The sequence below is a fragment of the Protopterus annectens genome, chromosome 11.part0 (assembly GCF_019279795.1).
Source record: "Protopterus annectens isolate FY-2018-M chromosome 11.part0, PAN1.0, whole genome shotgun sequence".
Classification (NCBI taxonomy): domain Eukaryota; kingdom Metazoa; phylum Chordata; order Ceratodontiformes; family Protopteridae; genus Protopterus; species Protopterus annectens.
Window position 1 is genome coordinate 201838083 of NC_056745.1, and position 17596 is coordinate 201855678.

Here is a 17596-nt window from a genome sequence, read left to right on the forward strand (position 1 = left end):
CCAATACAAGTCACTTTTGCCCCAAAACCTTCAGGAGTCTGCTAGAAAGCTGAAGATGAAGAGGAATTTCACCTTTCAACATGACAATGACCCCAAGCATACATCCAAATCAAGAAAAGAATGGCTTCACCAGAAGAAAATTTAAGTTTTGGAATAGCCCACCCAGAGCCCAGACCCAAATCCAATAGAAAATGTGTGGGGTGACCTAAAGAGGGCTGTGCACAAGATATGCCCTCACAATCTGACAGATTTGGAGGGTTTTTGCAAGTAAGAGTGGGCAAATATTGCTAAGTCAAGATGTAACATGCTGATAGACTCCTACCCAAGAAGACTGAATGCTGTAATTAAATCAAAAGGTGCTTCAACAAAGTTTTCGTTTAAGGGTGTGCACACTTATGCAACCAACTTATTGTACGTTTTTTATTTTTTATATTTTTCCCCTAAGAGATTTGTTTGTTTTTCAATTGAATTGTACAGGTTATAGGTCACATTAAAGGTGGGAAACGTTTTGAAATGATTATTTTTGGTCTCATTTTTTCATATCACAAAAAAGTGACATTTTAACAGGGGTGTGTACATTTTTTTCTATCCACTGTGTGTGTGTGTGTGTGTGTGTGTGTGTGTGTGTATGTATGTACACACACACACATATATATATATATATATATATATATATATATATATATATATATATGTAGAAAGAGAGAGAGCCTTTTCTGTCTTTTCATTTCTTATGCCTGGTGCTATTACTAGCATGTATGTTTCAGGACTCAAGCCTCCCTGCTTGATTCTAGAAAGCTGTAAAGCTTTTGTTGCTCTAACCACTCCTTTTATATGGCTCTCCTTGAGCGTTCCTGCTCTTAGGGAACTTGGAAGGTAACATAAAGCTTTGAGAAGCTGGCCAGTGGTTATATCCAAGGCAGGATGTAACCCAAGTAGCTTAGGCTACTGCAGTAGTCATCAGTATCTACTTTTATGACAAGTTTTACTTACACAAATATACTTCTGAGGTTTGTATCTGTTTGTCTTATGTTTAATTTTGTTTTCTTGTGATATTTTCATGTTGCTTTAGTATTCAGCTTTCCATTTTAGCTGTATTAATGATCATACTTTTTTATTTTCTTTTTTATAGTTTTAATCTCTGATAATTCAGGTGACCTAGCTTACTCCATTAGCCCAGCAATTATCATGTCTTGAACTGATAGTGATCTTCTTTCTGAAGTACATTTTGGTTATAATTCATATATTAATTTCTTGATTTACATCAGCAAAATTTCTGTTTTTCACTAGGTTCTTTAATTTTATGTAAGACATTGATTATTCCCATGCTTCTGCTGTGCCTTTCTGAATTAATATATTTAGCAGAAAGTATTTTGGTATTTAAATGTTCTATGGGAATGTATTTTTATTTCTGAAGAAGTTCTATTAAAACAAATAAGGAACAAAAGTGCTAAATTTAGTTTTCCTTTCTTTTGTCCTACCCCTCAGTAGTTCTTCGACCAGGTTTTTTTTTTTTTTTTGTAAGTTTTGAAGTCTTGCTAGCATTTTGGTAATTGCGGACCTAAACAGTGACTGTCCACATAAAATGAGGCATATTTGGTATTAGCAAAGACACTGTAATTATTTTGTTACCTATGCTGTTTTTCTATTGGCTTGTATATTCTCCACGCATTGGTTTGGTAACTGGAATTGCTTTATGCAAATGAGACAAGGTAAAATGTTAATCTAGTGATGTAGTAAATTGATGTGTTAGCCAGAAAAGAGTCCTAAATCCAATATAGTGTCATGTCAGGAACATTGTTTTATATTAGTGCAGGCAAAACAGACCTTAATGTATTATCAGAAAGGTCATCATGATGATTGATGTACCATTACCTGAACTGCCATCTTTAAGAATTTCCTCCCATCCTATCCCTGTTGTTGCTTTCTGCGCAATAAGGAATCAGTTTTGATTTATTTGTTCATTTCATTAATTCTTTTCCCATAGTTGCTTTATGTAACTCAGGCCCAATACTTTCTTATTGATTCCTTGTTTGTTCACTCATTTTCTGATGCATGCTTTGCCTGATTTAGTTCACACTGTTTCATTTGCAAACTGAAATGCAGCAGTTCTGAAGTTTTCATTCACTCATTTTCTGATACGCTGTTGAAGCATTCAAGCTGTGCCTTGCTCATCTGTTGGTACACAATTGCTGTCACTGCTCGGTTTGGTATACTACTCTTAAATTTTCAGAACTGTAGTAAAGAATTGCATTTAATTTTCGAAAAACTGTCAGTTACTGTGTTCTTCAGATGAATTTTGCTGTTTTTTCCTCTTTTAAATTTGCCAGTCCATCATAAAGATACCAGGAATGCGAGTCTAGTCGGGGATTTACAGTTCAGTCTTTCTTGCATACACTTGATGAAATTTACTTGTCAAGAGAGATTTAGTATGATGTAAATCAAAGCAAATAAAGTTTTCATTTATATAAATGTTTAGTGTTATGTACTGTCTTCTCCAAACAAATCACTGTATAACCTGCAGTTATTTAAAGGGTTTCTTAATGAAAGTCCAACTGTTCTGTGGTCGAGTCACATGGCAGTGATCAGAAAAACATCGGAATCAGTCAGCTGCGAACCATGGTTGATGCTGAAAAACAACAACAAAAGCATTTTTTGCAGAACAGCCAGCACTCCCTATATCCCAGAGTGAGAGAGGACTGTATCCTCCGCAACTGTATCAACACTGATATGGTACTATTTGAGGGAAAGAGAAATCCTTGAGGTTCCAGTCTCTATACTCTCAGTTAAAACCCTGAAACCTCACATTAATTATCAAATATTTGAATGTTGATCACTGGTGTGCCAGTTATACATGTTGTATCCTGTTAAAAGTACAGTCCTTGTTAAAATCTCCAGAATGACTAATGTCAGGAATGATGTTTCTGTCATGTATAATGTTGCCTTCTGACTGATGTGTTAGAATGCCTGTTTGGTTGGTGGGTGTACACTTCAGTTTCCACTCTGAATATGTATTAGAGCTTTAATGAGGATCTCATTTAGCCTGGCAGAAAGAATTACTGAAGCATATATTGCTGTAGAAACTGTCACTGTCGGGACCTAAACAATTAAAAGAGACCCCTGACCCTAATGCTATCTATTAATTGTTTTGTATCTCCCTCTACAGTTTGTGATTACCTATTATCAGTTTTTCATTGGCAACAGCATCGTTGAACTCATATTTTGTTTCTGACACCTGCTGTTAAACTTGAATGCAAATTGCTTTTTCTAGTTTTTGTTGCTTGGTGTGTTTTTTGACCTAGCCTTCTTACTGACTCCACCACTTAACTTAAATGTCGAGTTATATCATATATAGTAATTCTTCTATAGCTTTGAAATAGAAAAAAAGATTGTCTTTTGAATAAAACATCATAGTTTTAAAGCTGGAAAAAGTAGAAAACCAGTACTTTCAGCTGTCTTTATTTACTCTGCTTTTAGTAATGCCTTAATTTTGTTTAACATTAGACTCAAATTTTACACATTGGTTAGCATTAACCCATCTATGTTAACTGTTTAATACCTTGTTCTGCTGTTTTTCATGTATCATTTTATATCTGAATAGCTATGGCATTAAGCAGTATTTTCTGAAAAGCTGAGTTTTTTAATTTATAGTGGATTAACATTGGAAAGCTTGGGGTATTCCAATAATGGCCTCAAAATCCTGTTTACTATTTCTTAACATAAAAATTTCCTGTAAGAGACCAAATCTTGCTTGCAGGTTTCCTCTGCCTTCCTGCTAAGGTTTCTTAGAACTAAATGGTTGTTGTGGCATTTTTTTCTTTAACTACCTTCTGGAGCATCCTGCCTGCAAATTCAAGAAAATATCATTAGCAGAGCAAATGACATGATCACATGTACTACTGAATTACTAAGGATGATCTAGTACAAGAACTGCACATAAAGCATTGTTTTGCCTAGCTGTTCATTATCAGGTATTACCTTTTCTAAATTCAAAGGCTGCGACTTTTCTTCAACTAGTCTTGAGTATCGTGTTTGACTATGCCATTAATGTTGCAGGTTTGGAATGTACTGAATAATTTGAGATTAGTCAGACAGGACTATCACAGCCAGATACTATAAATAAAGTTGAGGCTTTATTTCTGAACTAATTAGGAAGCAGGACATAATTCATTATGCCTGATGCTATGACTTGCAAAAGAATGCCGCAGTAAAATTGAAGAACACCACACAGCACATTAAATAAACACCACAGTTGCCTTTGGATGGGATAGAACCTATAACCTGAAATAACAAGCTTGGTTCTGTCTAAATTGGTAGGATTTAGCTGTGTAGGATGTTTTACGCTACACTTTTGTTTTAATTTCTACTTGACATTCTGTGTATTATCTTATTTCTGACTTGGATGTTCAGTTTGTGAGTGTTTCCACATCTGTACTACTACTGCATCAATTTCATTTCTTAGTACTTTATGCCTTCATTTTTTTCACCACACATTTGCGTTCCTTCACAGTATTTGACTTGCTTTAGTATTCTTTCAGCATCACTGCAATGGATCTGGTCATTGGCCTTTGCATATACCTTTGTCTAGTGATTGAGGGCTCCTGTATTTGCTTTTGTTGCTGATTTTCAGCTTATTAATTCATCAGTCACGTCTGTTAACGTGTTACTCTTTTGCTGTGAAGCAAGATTGCTTCAATATATATGGGCCTTCCTTTTATGCTATGCTGACGAGGTCATAACAAGGCCAAAATATGCATATCCATAGCTAGTGGGGTTTGGCTTTATTAGTCTGAAATTGTCCATTAAAACGACTTCAAATGTAAAAGTCTTGGGCAATCCGAATTGCCATATAGCTGAAACACCTGATGTTCATACGGGTCATCTGCATATATCCGATGTGCCTCTGTTACAGCAGGTTTTGGAGGTCACTCATTGGAAGTTCTAGCTTGGCTGGAGTTTTCATTTAGTTTTTTTCTGTTTGGTTTTTCAGTGTGACCTTCTAACTCTTTGTTTTAATTTTTCAGTGGATTTGGAAAATTTTTATTTTGTTTGTGGGCACTTTCTTCATATTTGAGGGTCCTTTTGGAAATCTGTGGCTTTCAAGGATGAAAAAACTATCTGAAGAATTATAGTTGTGCTTAGCAGTATTTTTTTCCTGAGCATTGATCTGATTTATAAATTACTGTTCATTAACTGTGATGAATTCATGCATCATTTGAGGATTTTACTAAATAACTAATGCATGTTTCATTTGTACTGCCTATTCATTTTTGTTTTACTGTGTACACAGCAGTTTTGTCTCTTAGCTCAATCAACTCCATTGTTCAAAGGCCTTAACACTGAAATCTTTCATCTTTTTTTGTGAGGGAGCCAGTTTACCTAGCAAAATAAAGTAATACCATTTATCATGAACCCTCACTCATGGGTAGGATCCCAGAGATCCAGTATAATACTCAGGCATTTTTTGCACAAAGACTATGAAAATATTTATAATAAAATAGTCACACTGTCATGTGAATATTTCCAGGAAAATTTATTTAAAGGGAATTGACTCAGTTGCGTCCTCTTCTTAATAGAGCAGTCAGCATGTATCAGCATTTGCCTGATTCACAAGCTGCTTCTATACCCATGGAAGGTATTTTAATTTGTGCTGACATGTAAATAGCACTCCATGGTGCTAGTCTGAATGACTAGGTAACCTCACTACATCAACAGGCTAAGTCAGTAATTAAGCTCTGTAAATCATTAGTCTCCTTAAATTCTCAGATCATCTTTAGGTATTCTCCTTCCCGTACCTAGTGGTGTTTCAAACTGTAACAGTAGCTATTTTTCATGGCACTTGTGGATTTCATAGGTTCATAGGTTCATACTAGGCTATCTGCCCTGGGGCAATTATAAGCCTAGCCCGATCCAGTATGGCTTACGCCACCCCTTGATTTGAGTATACTGTGCCCTTTTTAAGGTTTAGTTTACTGTGCCTCTGTCTAATAGTGACACGGGAGTAATCCCTGGGACAAACCTACGATCCCCCATCCACTTATCGAGATTCTTCTTGAAGAGATTCAGTGAGGTGCTCTGCCTCACATGAATTGGAATTCTATTCCAGAGTGAAGGGAGCCTCTGGGTTATGAACCTGTCCCTCCAGCAGGTTCTATTTATTTCTGTGCTGAGGTTCAAGTCCCTCGAGCGTGTGGCTCTAAGGGATTTAGATTTACTGAGGTGGAGCATGTCCATTAATTCTGGATTTGACATAGCTTTGTATGTCAGGCATAGATCACCTCAAAGTAGGCGGTATGCAACTGAGTAGAGCTGGAGTTTTTTTAACCAAGCAGCATATGGCATCTGTTTGAGACCCTTGATCCTCTTGGTGAGATACTTTTGGGGTCTTTCTAATTGCTGCAGGTGTCGGGTAAGGTACATCCCAAAAGGGGCATTGTATTCTATGATGGGCCTGATGAGGGATGAATAAAGGGGCACGATTACCTCTCTTGATCTAGATGTGAAATCCTTCGTGATGAGGTGGGCTATGTATAAGGTCTTTCTAACCACTTTGGCAATGTGGCTTTCAAAGGAGAGATTGCTATCAACTTGGGTCCCCAGGTCCCTAATAACTTTCTCTGTACTTAATGGGTTTCCGCCTATGTGGTAATTTGTGGGCACATTGTTTTTGCCAAAGGGTATGACTATACATTTTTTGGCATTTAGCTTTAAACCATGTCGCTGGCACCAGTTATCTGTCTCTGTGAGACCTTTTTGAAGGATGTTTGTGTCAGCTGGAGAGTTGATTATGGCACCCAGTTTGCAGTCGTCTGCGAACTTGGTGAGCCATAGTCCTCCCAGGTTTGCCTGTACCTCGGAAAAGTATATACCGAACAAGAGTGGTCCCAGGACAGAACCCTGTGGGACGCCACTTGTGACCGGTTTCGAGTCTGACATGGCTCCAGCAACTCTCACTCTGTGGGTTCTGTCTTTGAGCCAGTTTGTGACCCATCTTGTGACATAGAGGTTTATATTTAAGCTGGATAGCTTATCTATGATGCCCGAGTGGGGTATTGTGTCAAATGCCTTTGCAAGGTCCAGATAGGCTGTGTGGACTACCTTCCCTTCATCTATGGCTTTGGTGACTATTTCAAAGAAGTCAACCAGGTTCAAAAGGCAGGATCTGCCCTTGACAAAGCCGAACTGGGTAGGATCTAGTGTCTGTAGGTCCCCAATGTCTTTGTTTATGAGCTCCATGATGATCCTCTCCATAGCCTTGCAGACTAAGCTAGTCAGGCTTATGGGCGATAGTTTCCAGGGTCCGTAGAGGCTCCACCTTTGTGGAGTGGGACCACTGTTGCTGTACACCATTCTGTGGGCACATATCCTGTAGTGAGGCTGAGATTGTATAGCTGTTTTATTTGAGGGATTAGTTCCTCTTGTAGTTCATGTAGGACGCAACCTGGGAAGCCATCTGGTCCCATGGAAGCAGTGTTTTTTGCTTTGGAGAGGGCAGCCTTCACCTGAGCATCTGAGAGGTTTGTGAGCCAGCCCGCGGCCGGGATAGATACTGGGGCTTTTGTGGGGGGGGGAGTTTGCACTGAACCTGTCTGCCAGGATATTGGCGATGTCTGTGGGTTCAGTGTATTTTTTGTCATTTAGAATCAACTCAGAACAAGTCTGGGAGTTGCATCCCAGGTTTCTAACATAACTGAAAAAAGCCTTATGATTGTCTTTGGTGTCCTGTGCAATTTTTCTCTCAAGCTGGCCTTGGAGGATTTTATGAGAGATCGTAATTTTTTGCTAGTACTGATCAGAGATGCGCTTACTATTAGTGATTTTGCTCTATCATGTAGTAGCTTCCTCCTTCTGTTGTACAGTTTATTTATGGCAGGGGTCCACCAGACTGGACGCCTGCCTTTGGATGATTGGGTCTTGGTTTTGTTTGGGATAGCATGATCCATGCATTCCTGGAGATGTCTGTAGAATGCATTTATATAGGATTCTGCAGTTTGGGCTGTAGTTTCCACTGGCCCTGGGGCCTTGAAGGATTCCACTTCGGTTTTGAGAAGTGAGAAGTTCGCTTTGAGAAGTTTTTCACTGTGGTTTTCTGGGCTGGGTGGGGTCGGGATGTGGACATCCAGTGAAATTAATTTATGGTCTGATCTTACCAATGAGGGATATACTTCTGGTGTGGAGCATAGAGTCCCCATGTTGTTAATGATCAGGTCTAGTATGTTGTCCCCTCTTGTGGGAGTGGTGACTAGTTGTTCCATAGCATTTGAGTTTATAATTTCCAGGAATCTTTGGGCTAAGGTGCTGGGGCTTGAGTAGTGCTTCCAGTGAATGTTTGGGTAGTTGAAGTCGCCCAATATAATGGTGTTCGGAGAGATCTTCATGTTCTCCAATGTTTTCAGGAAAGCCTAATGGGATTCCTGACTTTGAGAGGGTGGTCTGTAGGATGCTATAAACTGAAAAGCAGTCTTGCCCACTGTTAGTTGCACATGGATGGTCTCCGATACCGTGCAATGCCACTAACCTGGAGGTGTGGATATCCTTGATAAATATGGAAACTCCCCCTCCTTTTGTGGTTCGGTCCGGGTTTTGGGGCCGAAAGGCATGATATGAGGTATAGCCTGGTAGTGCTGGGGTGCTCTCTGGAGCCTTGAACCAGGTTTCTGTCACTGCACAGATATCGATGTTCTCCATACTGAGGAGATCTTCGAGAGAGTGCATCTTGAGGTTAAGACTTCTGGCGTTTAGCAGCATTACCCTTAGTTTCTTGTTCCTTGTGCTGTCTATGGGGGTGGGTTTGACTTTTGAGCCTTGCCTAAAAGGCACTATGGGGTGGCAAGAGCCTTTGCCAATATCTGAAAGCCCAGTGGTGACAGGTGCAAGCCGTCCCTAGCGAAGCAACGTGGCTTGTCGAGCATGTCATCCCAGGCTGACAGACACTGGATCCCCTTTGAATGACACCAAAATTTTAGCCAATTGTTAAAATCGATCATTTTGTCTTTGTACTGTGGCATCATTCTAGGTGAGGGTAAGATGCTGCTCAAGGTCAGGGTCATAGCAGCCTGGGCTACATGATCAGAGAGCTCCTCTATGTCTCTTTTCATGTAGTCTAGGGAGGTACGTCTCAGGTCATTCACACCAGCATGTACAATGACTGAGTCATATTTGTATTTGCTTTGGAGTGACCTGAGTGCTTGCGTTATGTGTCGGATCCTAGCACCTGACAGGCAGCTCACTGTGACCTTCTCTTTATTCAGCCTGGTGAGCGGGACGGCAGTGTGTCTGACAATAGAGTCACCTATAACAAGAGTATCAGGTGTGTTATTCAGCCTTAAGGGCTGTGGCTGCTTGGCACACTGACTTTGTGGGTTATGTGTTGTGTGTGTTTTGTTTTGAGGTAGCGTTTGCTTGGATGTCTGCTTTGGAGGTCTCTGTTGCTTAGGTAGATTTTTATTTAGAGCCTCTGAGTATGTTTTTGTGTATTTATGTGTTTGGTTCGCTGATGTGGTGGGACTATGTGATACTGGAATTGTGTTGTGTGAGGTTACCTTCTCCTCCTGACTGGTTACACCAGTTTTGAGATGAGAGAGCTCAGCCTCCAGTTTGGCTAAATAGTTGCGTCTCTCACATATATTTGAACCTGTTTGGAGGAGGAGAGGGTTGTCCGTGTACATGAGACAGTTGTAACATTGCCTCAAAATTCCCAGATTCAGCAGCTGGACTGGAGAGGAAACCATTGACTGACCTTTGGACATGCTAGAGTAATAGGGAAACTGAATTTAAGACGGACTAATAGAGGACAGGGTAATCGTAGAGAGTATAAGAGTAAGTAGTGCTTATGGTTTAATAGTGCTAACTTGTAGGATTACGTAATTGGACCAGTGAAGGGCCTTAGAATGAGAATATGGTGTTTAAATTGAGAGATAGAGCAGCTGTAAGGGAAAAAGTGAAGAGCAGACTTTGTGGAGCCAGGAATAGTTTAAACCCAATTAGGCGGCGCTGCTCGTTGTTGCGCTATGCTCAAAAACGCGCAAAACCGTGCAAAAGAGGGTTTTAAGATAGGAAGATGGAGTTTTGGAATTGACCCAAAATGGCCAATAAAAGTACAGTTTCAAGTCAGTAACCACTCCCACAGGGGCAGGCAGGCTGCTCAATGTTTTTCACTGCCACTGATCAACAGAGAGACTTTTCTTTAGCCCAAGCAAAAAATGGCCTCACAGAAACTTACAAACAGTTCAAGAACAGCAAGCCTGTAACTGAACTTTTTTAAATCTTAGAAAAGTGGGGAAAAAAGCAAGATTTTTTTTTTTTGTTTTTTTTGTTTTTTCAGAGATAGCAGAGGTTAACAAGTATCAACAAGTTATAACAGTGCAGTAAATGACCCCACACAAGAGTGCTAGGCCAAAGACAGATAAAATGCAAGGTTTGAGAAAAAAACGATTTTAAAAATAGGTGCAAACAGGAAATTCAGTAAACAGCTCTAGGTTGTGCTCTAAATGCAGTTACTAATGCAGAAATCAAATTTAACAAGCCAGAAAATGCTCAAAATAGGCGGCTATGCAGAAAAACTTAGCAAATAAACAGAGGAAAAATACTTAAAGTCTCAAAAGTGGCTCCTTTCTTCTCTCAGCGTTTTCTCCTCTTGGTGGGTGCTTCACCAACAGCCAACAAGCCTGAAAAGACGCCAAAACCACGAGGCAACCAGGTTTTAAGAGAGGAAGATGAAGGAGTTTTGGAATTGACCCAGAATGGCCAATAAAACTACACTTTCAAGTCAGTAACCACTCCCACAGGGGCAGGCAGGCTGCTCAATGTTTTCACTGCCACTGATCAACAGAGAGACTTTGCTTTAGCCCAAGCAAAAATGGCCTCACAGAAACTTACAAACAGTTCAAGAACAGCAAGCCTGTAACTGAACTTTTTTAAATCTCAGAAAAGTGGAAAAAAAGCAAGATTTTTTAGTTTTTGTTTTTCAGAGATAGCAGAGGTTAACAAGTATCAACAAGTTATAACAGTGCAGTAAATGACCCCACACAAGAGTGCTAGGCCAAAGACAGATAAAATGCAAGTTTTGAGAAAAAAACGATTTTAAAAATAAGTGCAAACAGTGGAAACTAGTTTTATTGATCATCAGTAAGCTCAGTCACACATATGTCATTTCCTGTTGCATATTGGTCTTATTCCCTGCTGGATATGGGAAGATGGGCCATACTTTACTAATCTAAGAGGCTGACAAAGAAGCCAGATGAACTGTAATCTCAGGTGTGTACCAGATTTACAGATGTAATTACCAGTGTATATAGCTGAGTAGCAAATTCTTGAGTTACTGTTGGTTCAGAGTGTGTTCCTTTCTTCAGAGCTCTACCCAACCAGTGAGCATTGCTGCACTAAATCCCATTGTATACATTTTTAGGACAGAGCAGATGCAGTATTTGTGACTTACTTTGCTGAAAGTGCCATCACTTTTACATGTTTCGGTTTCATTCACTTTTTTTCTTTTTCCTCAGGTATTAGCTTGTTGAGTATGTACCACAAAGTGCCATTTTTAACATACCCTTGGGAATTTCCTTTAACATCATAATAAAATGCAAAATGTATGCATGTGGTGGTAGTTGCTCACTGCAGCAGTGACTTGGGGGGGGGGGCTTTTGTATGTATTGTAAATATAACAGAGTTGCAGGGCATTTGCTACAACCAAGCATTTTGATTGCAATTCCACTTGTATTGTTTCTACAGCTGTTTGACAGCTGTGATGCTTTTTATGTAGGGAAAATCTTCTCTGAATCTGTCTCACATAGTGTATCAGAATGTTCATGCAGTGAAAATTAAGACAGAATACTAATGCTCTCTAAAGACATTCTACCACTTGCAAATCATTTTAAAAGTTTTCATTTTTTTGCTCGATTTTGTAGAAGTCCTTTAAGTGGTGATATTGATATACTTTTGGATGTAAAAGAACTATGTTGGGAACTTACAACTAATATGACATGTTTTTCATGCATCAGTGACAGTATAAACATTAAATATGTTGTGAAAATAGAACATCAAAGCTTTGATTATATTTGTGTTTTTACTCTTGTTTTACTTTCTTGTTTATTATATTGATATTAATATCTTTCTAAACATTTTTCTACTTATTTTTTGAAAATATATGTTCTTTTCATCTGATTGGTTTTGTGTGATTATGTGGTGTGCTGCGATGTTATTTATATAACTAAAGGATAGGTTTCTTAAGAAGTCGTCATGCAAAAGATGAAAGTGCTATACATAGCTGCTTCCTGTGATTCTTTGTGTGGTGTATCTGTTCGGTTACAAAAGGAATCAAAGAGGAATCTTGTGTAGTCTCTGTCATAAAGGTTTGGTCTGAGATCTCAGTGCATGAGATAATGCTGTCAGCAGGTGTCTCCTACCCAGGTTCAAGATATCTGATCAGTATTGTAAGGGCCGGAAAAATGCTCACTGCTAAGTCAGGGGTACCCAACTGATGGATTGCAATGTAAGCACAAAACTGCAACAGTCAATTAGAGTGACAGATTTAACTATCAAAGCAAAGTAATGCCAGCAGAAAATGTCAAAAGGGCTGTACCTTCACCACAACTGTCATTGGCTTTCTAGACAAGGACTTGTGTAGTGTGACTTCAGATGCACATTCATCCCCAAGTTTACTTTCATGGTTATGTCTCATGGTTGCTTCCTTGAGGTCTAGAATAAGAGATAATACATTTAGGTGAACTAGCTTAAGGCCAATACAGTTATGTTGCTGTTCAAATAAAACAGGTAAAAGACATACAAGGCATGTCATTGTTTGCAGCAAATAATGCAACATGTAAAAATATGTATAATGTGTGAAGCTATATGTGAATCTTTGGATTCTTGAAGTTAGGGGGGAGGGATTTGTGAAGAAAGGACTGCATGTGAGAAAAAAAAGGACTGCACTGGCTGTATCTCCAGTGTTGACTCATTTTAGGACACTCTTTGTACATTTTGCAAGCATTGGGGTTCCTCTAAATTCAACATATAGTTTCCAAAAGTTCATTTAGTCTTTTACTTCTGCTTGTAGTGGAAGAGAGCTCATGACTGGTGTGACACAAGGGAAATACTGCCAGCCCAGCTAGCTGGAATTTTGCAAATAATTATGTCATTTGAGAATATTAACATGATTTATATCGAAATGTAACAAAAGGAGACACTGCCAGCCCAGCTAGCTGGAATTTTGTAAATAATTATGTCATTTGAGAATATTAACATGATTTATATCGAAATGTAACAAAAGGAGACACTGCCAGCCCAGCTATCTGGAATTTTGTAAATAGTTATATGTCATTTGTGACTACCACAATGATGCAATTGCTTGTGTTACCAAATGTAGTAGAACTATATGTTATGTGTATATTGAACTACTGGTACAGAAGTGTGTTTTGAACAGGGTTTGTACAGTACTGAGCTTCAAGGATGTGTCCACAGTGCACCCTACTGGAAAAGAATAGAAATGTATATAAACTATATACCTGTGCAAATGTATGGTTTAATAGTAGAAACTGGAATATACAGAGTTAACTTGCAAAACTTCAAGAAAATAAATTGAAATTAAATTATTTTATGATTGTGTTATAAAAGTTAGTTTCATTGCAGAAAGGAGACAGGATGTCTAGAACTAGGGTGCCTTCTGCATTGTTTTTAAGTGTTTTATTGTTTTATGTCTTCTAGCAACTTTTTTAACAATGGATGGTTTAATTTGGGAACTTAAGTCAGGTGACAAAAAGTGATGTCATTCAAGCTAACCCAGCAGTAATATTTGATATTAATTTAAGAACTCTCTCAGAGAGAGACTGGGCATTTTGTATTGTGTCTTCAACCTGAAAACATCCACTCATCATCACCATCTGCACTTGCCTTGCACTGTAAGTTTTTTAGAGCATAGTAACTCTTTTAGATATCGTTAGGAATATAGTAAAGATTAGTTTAGATGTTTTCTGTATTTGAGATTGTCCTACATTGCTGTTTTAAATACTTCCTGTGATTTTGAATTCTGAAGTAACTGTGTTGATTTACTGAGTATTGTCTTGTTCTTTTATTATTTATTATTAAATATATTTAAACCTATCTTTGTGGCTGATATTTGTGAGACATATTTTAGTTCTTAAAGTACTTGCATATCTGTTTGGTGACACTTTACAGGCCACTCCAATAGCCTTGCTTGGTCAGACTACCATTTGGAGTAATAGTAACAGTACACAGTAGGATTGGACACCATTTGTAAGGGCCTTATAGTAGCTGACAAGTAGGGGTTCTGGTGGCAGTGATAACTACCTTATAGTTTGGGCAGAAGGGGTTATAGCTAGTAAACATGTGCCAGCCTTCCCCAGGTGTGTGTGTGTGTGTGTGTGTGTGTGTGTGTGTGTGTGTGTGTGTGTGTGTGTGTGTATATGTGTGTGTGTGTGTGTGAGTTACTTGGCCAGGACATGAAGCACTGGTTGGACAGAGAGAGGGTTAAAGGACTTGGCTTGGAACCCTGGCTAAGGTCTCAACTCTGTAGCTGTGCCAGTGGGGAGTCTTATTGCGGATTGCAGTCTCTGTGTGCTCTCAAGGGAAATTGCACTTTACTGTGTGTGTACTTGTCATCTTCCAATTGTGTACATCCTCTAGCAGTTGCCGGTGGTGAGGATTGAGGCTCCTTGATTACTGGGCCAATGCAGGGTCATCACATATTAGTTGGTGGACAGTGGTGGGATATCAAGATCACATATTAATTGGTTGACAAAGGTAAGATAGCAACATCACATATTAATTGGCTTGTAGTGGTGTGGATATTGAATTCCTGTAGCCTGTGTACAGTGGTCACTGAAGGTGTTTGTACTCTCAATCAGCCACGCAGTTAACATTCAGAGTTTCACATCACAATTGTTTTATTTATTTTTTTTTTGTTAGCTTAGTTTGTCAGGGAGAGCAGGCAAGTATGTCAGCAGAGGAGTATGGCAAGCTGACAAAGTTCTAGTTGGCTGAGATGTGCTAGGCTAAAGGACTGGTGCATGCCAGCCTGACTAAGGCAGAAGTAATTGTAGCTTTGGGTACAGCTGCATTGCAGACCAGCGATCAGGAGGACAACCAGGCTGGCCTGGGAGATGTACAACTCTCAGAAAATGGACATGTCAACCTTTCCACGGAGGATTTAAAAATCCGTCTGGAGTTGAGACCTGAGCTGGAGGCCAAGCATTTGGAAACAGAAGCAGTAGAGAGACTGAGACATCTAGAGGCTGAAGAAAGTGAGAAACTGTGATGTCTAGAGGCAGAAGAGAAGGCGAGGCAGAGGCACCATGAAAAGGAGATGCTGACTCTCTGCCAGAGTCATGGAGGTAATGGGGATGGGAGTAACCGTACCCCCAGAGGCAACAAAGGTCAGTAAATGTCTTCCACAATTTACAGAGGGGGATAATTTTGATAGTTTCATTCATATGTTTGAGAGAGTATGTAAACAGTATAATGTTGACCACGGGCTCTTGGTACAGTTCCTAACCCCCTTATTCCATAGTAAAGCTGTAACCTCTATTTCTTTATTGTGTGATACTGATTGCTTAAATTATAATATTGTAAAGAACTGTCTTTTAGAATGCTTTAAGATAACACCTGAAGCTTATAGAAAAAAGTTTTGTGAGCATAGCAGATGAAAGTCTATGTGAATATATTGCTGAACTAAGCACTTATTTTCATAGGTGGGGTGAGTGGATGTCAGGTCACCACTTTTGACGGGCTGACAGACCTTTTGGTGAGGGAACAAGCCCTTAGCACTTTGCCTGAGGACAATGGAATATGGGGTTCTGGTGGCAGTGATAACTACCTTATAGTCTGGGCAGAAGGGGGCATAGCTAGTAAATGTGTGCCAGCCTTCCCCATGTGTGCGTGTGTGTGTGTGTGTGTGTGTGTGTGTGTGTGTGTGTGTGTGTGCGTGTGTGTGTAAAACAAATCTCAAAGTGTGTGTTTGTCATCTACTTGGGCAGGGACGCAAAGCACTGGTTGGACAGAGAGAGTGTTAGAGGACTTGGCTTGGAACCCTGGCTAAGGTCTTGACTCTAAGCTGTGCCAATGGGGAGTCTTATTGGGGATCTGGGGAAAGAGGCAGAAACCAGCTCCATACTGACTATGGTCTCTGTGTGCTCTTAAAGGAAATTGCACTTTACTGTGTACCTGTCATCCTCTCATTGTGTACGTCCCCCACTGTTGCCAGGGGTGAGGATTGAGGCTTCTCGATTACTGGGCCAGTGCAGGGGTGTCACAACTGGACGTCTTTGTCTGTGAGTCTTCTACAAATGGTAAATGCTACCAAAAGCTTGTGTTAGGTATATTAAAATAAATCTTTTGCTGGTGGTAGTAGCAGGACCAGCTAGCTAGTGCTTTTTCTAACTGAAACCTGAATGTTCATACCTTCTATTTCATACTACTCTGTGCAGTTGTGTATTTACATGTATATTTGATTTTCAGAGTGTATTGCCTAGTTTTATTTATTTCAAGTAAATGATTTTATTATTCAGTTTCCAAAGGAAGTGTCTTGTGGTTTGTTAATGTATATAAAGATAACTAAAAGAGCTGGTAAATATTACATGTTGACATCCACCTTTTGAAGACTGACTGTTTTAACCACAGCATCCAAGTATCTGCATTACTCTCGTATTTTAAGAGTAAACAGAAAGTGTGTTCTTGATGTGTGTACTCATGTGTGTGTGTTTGTGTGTGTGTGCACATAAAATTATCTTGAACAAGTTTCAGGTATTATTGGAAAGAAAACATTAAAAAGCATTAGGTAGAGGGCATGATGGGTAAAATTCTGGGATACCAGTGGTTATAACACTACAGCTGTTCAGTGTAAAACGTATCTGGGTGTGTGCTGGGTATTGCTTGTAATCCGAGACAGCAGTACACATTTGGCATATGCTGTTATGACTAGTCATCCCTCTCATGTTACCTGTCCATCACATAGTAACTGCGTGCCATAGTATGAATTATAATACTGTTGCCTGACCATCATACGATATACTATTAGGAATAGGTGAGAAGACAGCAAGCTAGCTAATTCTTCCATCAGGACTTGGTTACAATAACGAAGACAGATGCTATTAATGTCTCAAAACAATGCCCTAGCAGTGCTTATTTCCCACCCCTTGCTACCCCAATTAATATTCTGTTAAGTTCAGTGAGATATCTAGTTATAGGTAAGCTGTTAAGACCTGCTACTATTTCCCCCTGTTTTCAAAACTGACAATCTGTGACAGTTGTTTTACCTACTAGCAATTGATGTATGTTCCTTCAACTCACCAGTTTCCAAAAGACGAATATTGAAAACTAGTGAGTCAAAATCCTTAAAAACAAGAATTCTTTTTTTGCTGGAGGCAAGCCCGCCTGCACCCCTTTGCCCCCTAAATTGTAGATACCAACTCCCTGGTTGCACCACAGTGGTGAAAAAATGAGCAATCCTTTAAATTAATGAACTAAAGCCACTTGTCCACCAACACTTTATCACCCTGTAGCTGTGGTGTGTCAGTCCTCCCTTGCAGATTCCCATAAACTTTCAAACTTGAATGTCCCAATTCATGCTTTTTTCAATATGATT

At 39.4% G+C, this 17596-nt stretch overlaps 1 protein-coding gene across 1 annotated transcript in view; it reads left to right on the forward strand.

Annotated features, from left to right (window-relative positions):
• The window catches only part of ITFG2 (integrin alpha FG-GAP repeat containing 2), a 989737-nt gene that overhangs the window by 753391 nt on the left and 218750 nt on the right, over nucleotides 1-17596 (forward strand). The gene's annotated exons all lie outside the window — the stretch shown is intronic.